The following is an 8,277-nucleotide window of genomic DNA, read 5'->3' on the forward strand; positions in this document are numbered from 1 at the left end:
GTCCCTTTCCGGGAGCCTTGCGCATTTTGAATTCCTAGTTAGAAATTGGCACTGTATACCAGTAGTAAAAATTGTGGGTGCACGTAACCCCAATATATTCTTTGAATTACCAGTCAGAAACTGGCACTATATGGCAGTAGCAAGAAATGAGGGTATTTGTATTCCCAATATATTCTTTGAATTCCCAGTCAGACAATGGCACTGTATACCAGTAGTAAAAATTGTGGGTGCACGTAACCCCAATATATTCTTTGAATTACCAGTCAGAAACTGGCACTATATGGCAGTAGCAAGAAATGAGGGTATTTATAACCCCAATATATTCTTTGAATTCCCAGTCAGACAATGGCACTGTATACCAGTAGTAAAAATTGTGGGTGCACGTAACCCCAATATATTCTTTGAATTCCCAGTCAGACACTGGCACTATATGGCAGTAGCAAGAAATGAGGGTATTTGTATTCCCAATATATTCTTTGAATTCCCAGTCAGACAATGGCACTGTATACCAGTAGTAAAAATTGTGGGTGCACGTAACCCCAATATATTCTTTGAATTCCCAGTCAGACACTGGCACTATATGGCAGTAGCAAGAAATGAGGGTATTTGTATTCCCAATATATTCTTTGAATTCCCAGTCAGACAATGGCACTGTATACCAGTAGTAAAAATTGTGGGTGCACGTAACCCCAATATATTCTTTGAATTCCCAGTCAGACACTGGCACTATATGGCAGTAGCAAGAAATGAGGGTATTTGTATTCCCAATATATTCTTTGAATTCCCAGTCAGACAATGGCACTGTATACCAGTAGTAAAAATTGTGGGTGCACGTAACCCCAATATATTCTTTGAATTCCCAGTCAGACACTGGCACTATATGGCAGTAGCAAGAAATGAGGGTATTTGTATTCCCAATATATTCTTTGAATTCCCAGTCAGACAATGGCACTGTATACCAGTAGTAAAAATTGTGGGTGCACGTAACCCCAATATATTCTTTGAATTCCCAGTCAGACACTTGCACTATATGGCAGTAGCAAGAAATGAGGGTATTTGTATTCCCAATATATTCTTTGAATTCCCAGTCAGACAATGGCACTGTATACCAGTAGTAAAAATTGTGGGTGCACGTAACCCCAATATATTCTTTGAATTCCCAGTCAGACACTGGCACTATATGGCAGTAGCAAGAAATGAGGGTATTTGTATTCCCAATATATTCTTTGAATTCCCAGTCAGACAATGGCACTGTATACCAGTAGTAAAAATTGTGGGTGCACTTAACCCCAATATATTCTTTGAATTCCCAGTCAGACACTGGCACTATATGGCAGTAGCAAGAAATGAGGGTATTTGTATTCCCAATATATTCTTTGAATTCCCAGTCAGACAATGGCACTGTATACCAGTAGTAAAAATTGTGGGTGCACGTAACCCCAATATATTCTTTGAATTCCCAGTCAGACACTGGCACTATATGGCAGTAGCAAGAAATGAGGGTATTTGTATTCCCAATATATTCTTTGAATTCCCAGTCAGACAATGGCACTGTATACCAGTAGTAAAAATTGTGGGTGCACGTAACCCCAATATATTCTTTGAATCCCCAGTCAGACACTGGCACTATATGGCAGTAGCAAGAAATGAGGGTATTTGTATTCCCAATATATTCTTTGAATTCCCAGTCAGACAATGGCACTGTATACCAGTAGTAAAAATTGTGGGTGCACGTAACCCCAATATATTCTTTGAATTACCAGTCAGAAACTGGCACTATATGGCAGTAGCAAGAAATGAGGGTATTTGTATTCCCAATATATTCTTTGAATTCCCAGTCAGACAATGGCACTGTATACCAGTAGTAAAAATTGTGGGTGCACGTAACCCCAATATATTCTTTGAATTACCAGTCAGAAACTGGCACTATATGGCAGTAGCAAGAAATGAGGGTATTTGTATTCCCAATATATTCTTTGAATTCCCAGTCAGACAATGGCACTGTATACCAGTAGTAAAAATTGTGGGTGTATATAGCCCCAATTCTATTGCTAGGGGACTTGCAGGGTATTTCTGGGGTGAAGGTGGGGGGGCACACCGTTGGAACGGGTATCGGGGTATATATCGGGTATACGGGAATACACTGACAGTGTATTCCATTCAGGATCCTGGGAAAGCTGGGTTGCGGCGATTGAGCCCGTCAGTGCCACGTTACACTGACAAGCTTCTCCCTGGAATTTAGCTCTTACAAGAGCTGTTGTGGTTGTCTTCTCCTTCCTATCCTAGCCTGTCCCTGCCTACCCAGAATCTAAGCCCTCGCTAGCTGGACGGAAACCTCCGTCCTCGGTGAATTGCAAGCTCAGAATGACGCGAACCTGGGCGGCGCTGTTCTTTTAAATTAGAGGTCACATGTTTTCGGCAGCCAATGGGTTTTGCCTACTTTTTTCAACGTCACCGGTGTCGTAGTTCCTGTCCCACCTACCCTGCGCTGTTATTGGAGCAAAAAAGGCGCCAGGGAAGGTGGGAGGGGAATCGAGTAATGGCGCACTTTACCACGCGGTGTTCGATTCGATTCGAACATGCCGAACAGCCTAATATCAGATCGAACATGAGTTCGATAGAACACTGTTCGCTCATCTCTAACTATAAGTACATCGCTGAATTGGACATAACACGGCACCAACAACAATCTATAGCTCCCAGCTGTAGCCAATTTCATACAGAGCCATAAAGAGGATTTACTTATAAGGTTTTCTGTATAAATTTGACAGATGTTCTGATGCTCTATTATATTATAGAGGTATTCTCCCTTAGGAATTTGAGTAGAGGGCTGTCTCAACAATATGTCATTATACAGAGACCCCAAATGACAGCACATGAGGTGCCCGTAGCTTTATAGCACAGAGGTGCAGAGACTTCATGAGTCTCTGCTTAAAGGTTATGTCCATCGATGCTAGAAATATTACCATACAAGATCTGTGGTGTGGTAGACCTTGTATGGCATAGTCTACAAAAATCTGGTTATAAAAGCTCCTTCTATATCTTTATATCCACCTAGAATGGATTTACATATGATACAAAATAATAGAAATAAGATAAAATAGACATTTTTTTTATTTTTTACTAAAAGTAGTATTTTAATCTTCAACCATTTGGACATAAAATATATTTGTTTTGCTAAAAGTCTTGAAATACGTGTATGCATTTCAAGATTGTCACTGTTGACACACAGCTATCCACATAAGATCAAAATCAATACCTATAATATTCTATCATAAAACTCTACTGAGCATCCCAAATGTCAGATGGAACAGGTGTTTCTGTAATCCAATGAAACAACAAAAAATCAATACTGGACAGGTACAGGAAAGCTACACTAATCCTAACCTTCTAACCTTTACATTCCCTATTGCTCAACATACACACTGGCACATATAGTATATGGTAAAGTGTATCGCTCAATGCTCCAGAGAAGCATGGGCAAAAATATTAGTAAAAGTTATAGCCACTAACACTAATAATATATATATATATATATATATATATATATATATATATATATATATATATTTATATTTATTTATTTCTAAAGAGTAAAAAAAAAGTCATAACTCCAAAGAGAGGATGCAGTGGAAAGCATGAGTTTTTTCAGCATTATTTTTTTATTGTGTTTTCGGTGAGTTTTTCGCAGTGGATTCTGTTTCCTTATTATTAGAGATGAGCGAACAGTAAAATATTCGATATTCGTTTTGACATGCCCCTCAATATTCGACTATTCGAACAAATATCGAACCCCATTATAGTCTATGGGGGAAAAATGCTCGTTTCAGGGGATCCTACTCTTTAACTCAGGAGAGTCACCAAGTCCACTATGACACCCCAGGAAATGATGCCAACACCCTGGAATGTAACTGGGACAGCAGGGGAAGCATGTCTGGGGGCATCTAACAAGCCCAAGTCACTGTATTACGTCGGGATCCCTGTCAGCTTGCGATATGCGGGAGCTGACTTTTTCTCATAGGCATTGACCAGCGTTGATTGGCCGAATGCCATACAGAGTACAGCATTCGGCCAATCAACGCTGGTTCTGCCGGAGGCTTGTCTGTGAGGAGGCAGAGTCTAAGATCGGACCAGAATGGAGACTGCTGTGGTCCGATCTTAGACTCCGTCTACTCCGGCAGAACCAGCATTGATTGGCTGAATGCTGTACTCTGTATGGCATTCAGCCAATCAACGCTGGTCAATGCATTCCTATGCCGAGATGTAGCAGTGCTGGCCATGCGCTCAGCTTGACTACACTGGAGATGCAGCCGAGCTGAGTGTGCGCTGAACCCTGCTGCACACTCAGCTCTGCAAAACATAAAGAAAACAATTATCTGGAAGTCATTAGATTGAAAAACATTTTTCTGAAATTGTTTCACAATTTTTAAATACAATTTTTCAGAAATTTGTGAAGCTCTGAGTATCTTTGCTTCTGAGAGACTCTGCCTATTTTTATGGTCATGGGATGTAGTTGACCACTGGCCCTCTAGCGGTTTTTCATTAGTACCACTTATAGTTTACCTGCCTTTTGTTTCTCCAGTCCAAACTTTTATGAGATATATTGCTGCCATCAATTTCTAAATGAGCTGATGTTTTTAAATGAAATGGAAAAATGTTTGACTTTCAACTTCTGATATGTTTTCTTTGTTCTATTGTGAATAAAACATGAATACAAATACAAAAATTACAGCAGCACCCTGTAAAAAGCACCATGACATATAAAATACATCACTTATCTACCTCAATAAAGGTCCTATATTTGGATATTGCGGTCCTTGTGTCATATCATTACCAGCGAGTGTGGTCTCCTTCCTACTATGGACTTTTGGTTCTTGTTCTCTATGAATTCCTCTTCCGGTCACCCGGTATATATCAGATCCGCTGCCACTCTCACCTGGACTCTATACAAAGCCATCAAAGGGGTTGTGACTACTCACAACCCTATCAGGTGAGAGGCCAACTGGTTATTTCATTGTTCTTTACGTCTCTACCACGTGTTATCCCAATACTGCACTCAGAGCGCTAATTGCCTTGTTCCCTGTCGTCCTCAACAGCGGCACAATGTGGGGGTATTTCTGCCCCTGTGTGCTGGTAAGACAGGCGGATATTTAATTAGCCAATCAAATGCGTGGCAGGCCCTATAAGAGGGCACAAGAACCTCCCCTCTGCGTGTTTTTTTCTGTCCTGTGTGGACAGAGGACTGGTGGGAGGACTTGTGTCCTCTTTGAGAAGCTCAGCAGGATCACTCACCTCCTGAGCGGTTGTTTTCTTCTTGTCACCTTCTGTGCCCTGCGGGGAGAAGGTGCTTGTTAGCCATGTGTGGCTACCCCCCTCTATCCCCCCTGCCCCCCCTCTCCTCCGCTTCCCCTGCTCCTTGTGACTTACCTGACATTTTGGTGAGAGTCCGGGGACTCCGCATGCCGCCTCTGGTGGCCGCGTGGACTGCCGGCGGGTGGAACCACACTGTTGTGTATCCTGTTCCCCGCCGGCCGCTGTAAGCGCGCATTTCCGGTTTCGCCGGAAGTATCATAGCGCCATGGCAACGGTCTGGCGCTGGCGGCCGCTCACTCAGGGAAGATTCAGGCCTTATTAAAGGCCGGAAAAGACGGGGAGATGTGGGGGTAAGTGCCCGTGTTAAGGGCCTCTTGGTGGGGGGGAATGTATATCTTTGCAGACCCCTGATTACAGGGTTAGTTGTCTGGGCAGGTTGCCTCACCTGCTTTGATTGTGGCTCCGCCCACTTCCAGCCGGCCAGAATTAAGAGGCTGGCTGGCCTGGTGTCAGAGACCTTCCTGCAGTATCTGCTGAAGGCGTGCGATTGTGGTGTTCATTGATCTTGAACTCTTTTCCAGTTTGCAAACTTTATTGGGAACCGGCTGTGATGGCCGAGTGGTTAAGGTTTTGGACTCGAAATCCAATGGGGTCTCCCCGCACAGGTTCAGATCCTGTTCACAGCGCCAGCCCAGCTAGCTCAGTCGGTAGAGCATGAGACTCTTAATCTCAAGGTCGTGGGTTCGGGTCGCACGTTGGGCGCCAAGTCACCTCTCTGTCCGGTCTACAGGACCTGGTAAGATTTACCCTTTTTTTTAAAAGCTGGTATGATGTCATGGTGACAGTGTTGCATGGTCTATTATCTCTCTCTGTAGGATATGTCATCCTCTACTACCCCTCCTGGGGATGGTAGGAGGAAAACCTCTTCCAAGAGGAAACATCTTTCCTGCTTCGATTGCGACACACCGCTCCCTGATGGTAGGTAGCGGCTTGAAAGGTTGTGCCCTGCGGGGTACTACTGGTCCTATAACTTGCCTATTTTCAGGCTATGAGTGGGCCCGTTGTCGCGGGTGCAGAGGTCCTCCACCTGTGGAGCCCTCTCCCGGAGATATGATGGCATGGGTCAAGGAGATGGTGAGGTTGGGCATCGCTTGGGTAAATAGTTTTTCCCTTGCTTGTACTCTCCTTTTTGTTTTGCAGGATGATTCCCTCAAAGGGATCCATTGCACCTTGTCTCAGCTCACCAGGAGACCATGCTCTGAGCTCCGTTCCTCGTCTCTCCCCCCCCCCCCTTGTAACACCTGCGGGTGGCAGAGGATGATTCCTCCGAGGACGACTCAGTTATTCCAGCAGAACTGCGTTCCATTATGAACAAACGGGCAGGCTGCTGAAGTCCATCCGGTCTACAGTGGGCCGAGATGTTGACGGGGAAGCCTCCACGTCTGCCTCTGGGGGACATATTGCCTTCCATGCGGACGCCACGCTGACCGACCTTATGGCGCAGCAGTGGAAACAGCCAGAGAAAGGACATTCGCTTTCCAGGATCTTCAAGAGTTTGTTTCCTATTAACACTACCCAGTGGGATTCCTGGGGGCCTCCCCCGAAGGTGGATTTGGCCGTAGCAAAGCTGTCCCGCAGAACCCTGGTGCCCTTGGAAGATGGTTCAAATCTTCAGGACCCTCTGGATCGTAGGGCGGACTCCGTTCTGAAGAAGGTCTACTCAGCTTCCTCCGCGCAAGCCTCTGTGGCCATAGCCTCCTCTATGGTTGGTGACTTTTTGCGCAACCGCTTAGCCGCCTTGGAGCGGGATATAGACTTGGGCGTAGACAGAGATGAGATTCTGGCCTCTATGAAAAGAGTTCATAGGGCTGCAGATTATTTGGTGGAATCCTCCTGCCATCAATTAAAAATCTCCGCCAAATCCATGGCGTTGTCTACTGCGGCCCGTAGACCCCTTTGGCTAAAGCCTTGGCGGGCAGATTTTGCGTCTAAAGCAGCACTCTGTGCTCTCCCCTTTGAGCCGGGAAGGGTGTCTGGCCAAAGCTTAGATGCCATTATGGAGGGATTAGCTGAAGGTAGGGGAAGGTCCCTACCTCAAGCATCCAGGGGCAGACGTGCTCCCTCTAGAGGCAGAGGTTCTTCCTCTAATTATAGACGCCCTTCCCAACAACGGCGTTTTAGATATCGCCCTAGGGGAGCTGGTCGTGGCGCTTCCAAGGAGGACACCAAGAGGAAGCCTGAGTTTTGACGTGGGGCAGCTCCCTGTGGCCCCCCTTCCTGGGAGGACGTCTTTCCTCCTTTTCCAGAGCATGGTTCACCCATATCCAAGACCCATGGGTGTTGAAGATCATACAACACGGGTATCACATCGACTTTCATCTTCCACCTCCAGATCGGTTCGTTTCCACCCAAACTCTTCCACCTTCTCAGCAGGCCAGTCTAGAAGCCTTGGTTGCCGAATATGTTACCAAGGGCGCCCTGGAGAAGGTACCAGCCTCAGACCTCGGTCTGGGAGTCTACTCCCCCGTCTTTCTGGTCCCCAAGTTCACCGGGGGCTGGAGGATGATAATAGATCTGAGGTACCTCAATCGGTTTATCAGGAAGAGGTCATTTCGAATGGAAACCGTGGATTCCGTGGCTGTGTTTCTTCAGCCAGGAGAGGTGATGGTTAACCTCGATTTGAAGGACGCCTATCTACATGTCCCCATTGCTCATTTCCACAGGAAGTTCCTCAGGATTGCCATCGCTATGGCCGGCCACAGGGAGCACTATCAATTCACAGCTCTGCCATTCGGCACATCCGCCCCACTGGTATTCACCAAGGTGATTTCTCCGGTCGCCGCGGCCCTCAGACTTCAGGGTCTTTTCATCGTCCCTTATCTAGACGACTGGCTACTGAAAGCTCAGTCTCCTGCTGCCCTCCTCCAGCAGCTCAACCTTGCCATCAACTTCCTACAGGAGTTA

At 45.7% G+C, this 8,277-nt stretch overlaps 1 non-coding gene across 1 annotated transcript; it reads left to right on the forward strand.

Moving 5' to 3' along the window:
• Positions 1 to 5,917: 5,917 nt before the first annotated feature.
• TRNAS-CGA (transfer RNA serine (anticodon CGA)) lies at positions 5,918 to 5,999 on the forward strand. Its single transcript has one exon. It is a non-coding gene; the product is annotated as a tRNA-Ser (tRNA).
• The last annotated feature ends 2,278 nt before the right edge of the window (positions 6,000 to 8,277 follow it).

Source organism: Leptodactylus fuscus, chromosome 3, assembly GCF_031893055.1.
Source record: "Leptodactylus fuscus isolate aLepFus1 chromosome 3, aLepFus1.hap2, whole genome shotgun sequence".
In the NCBI taxonomy this organism is placed as follows: Eukaryota; Metazoa; Chordata; class Amphibia; order Anura; family Leptodactylidae; genus Leptodactylus; species Leptodactylus fuscus.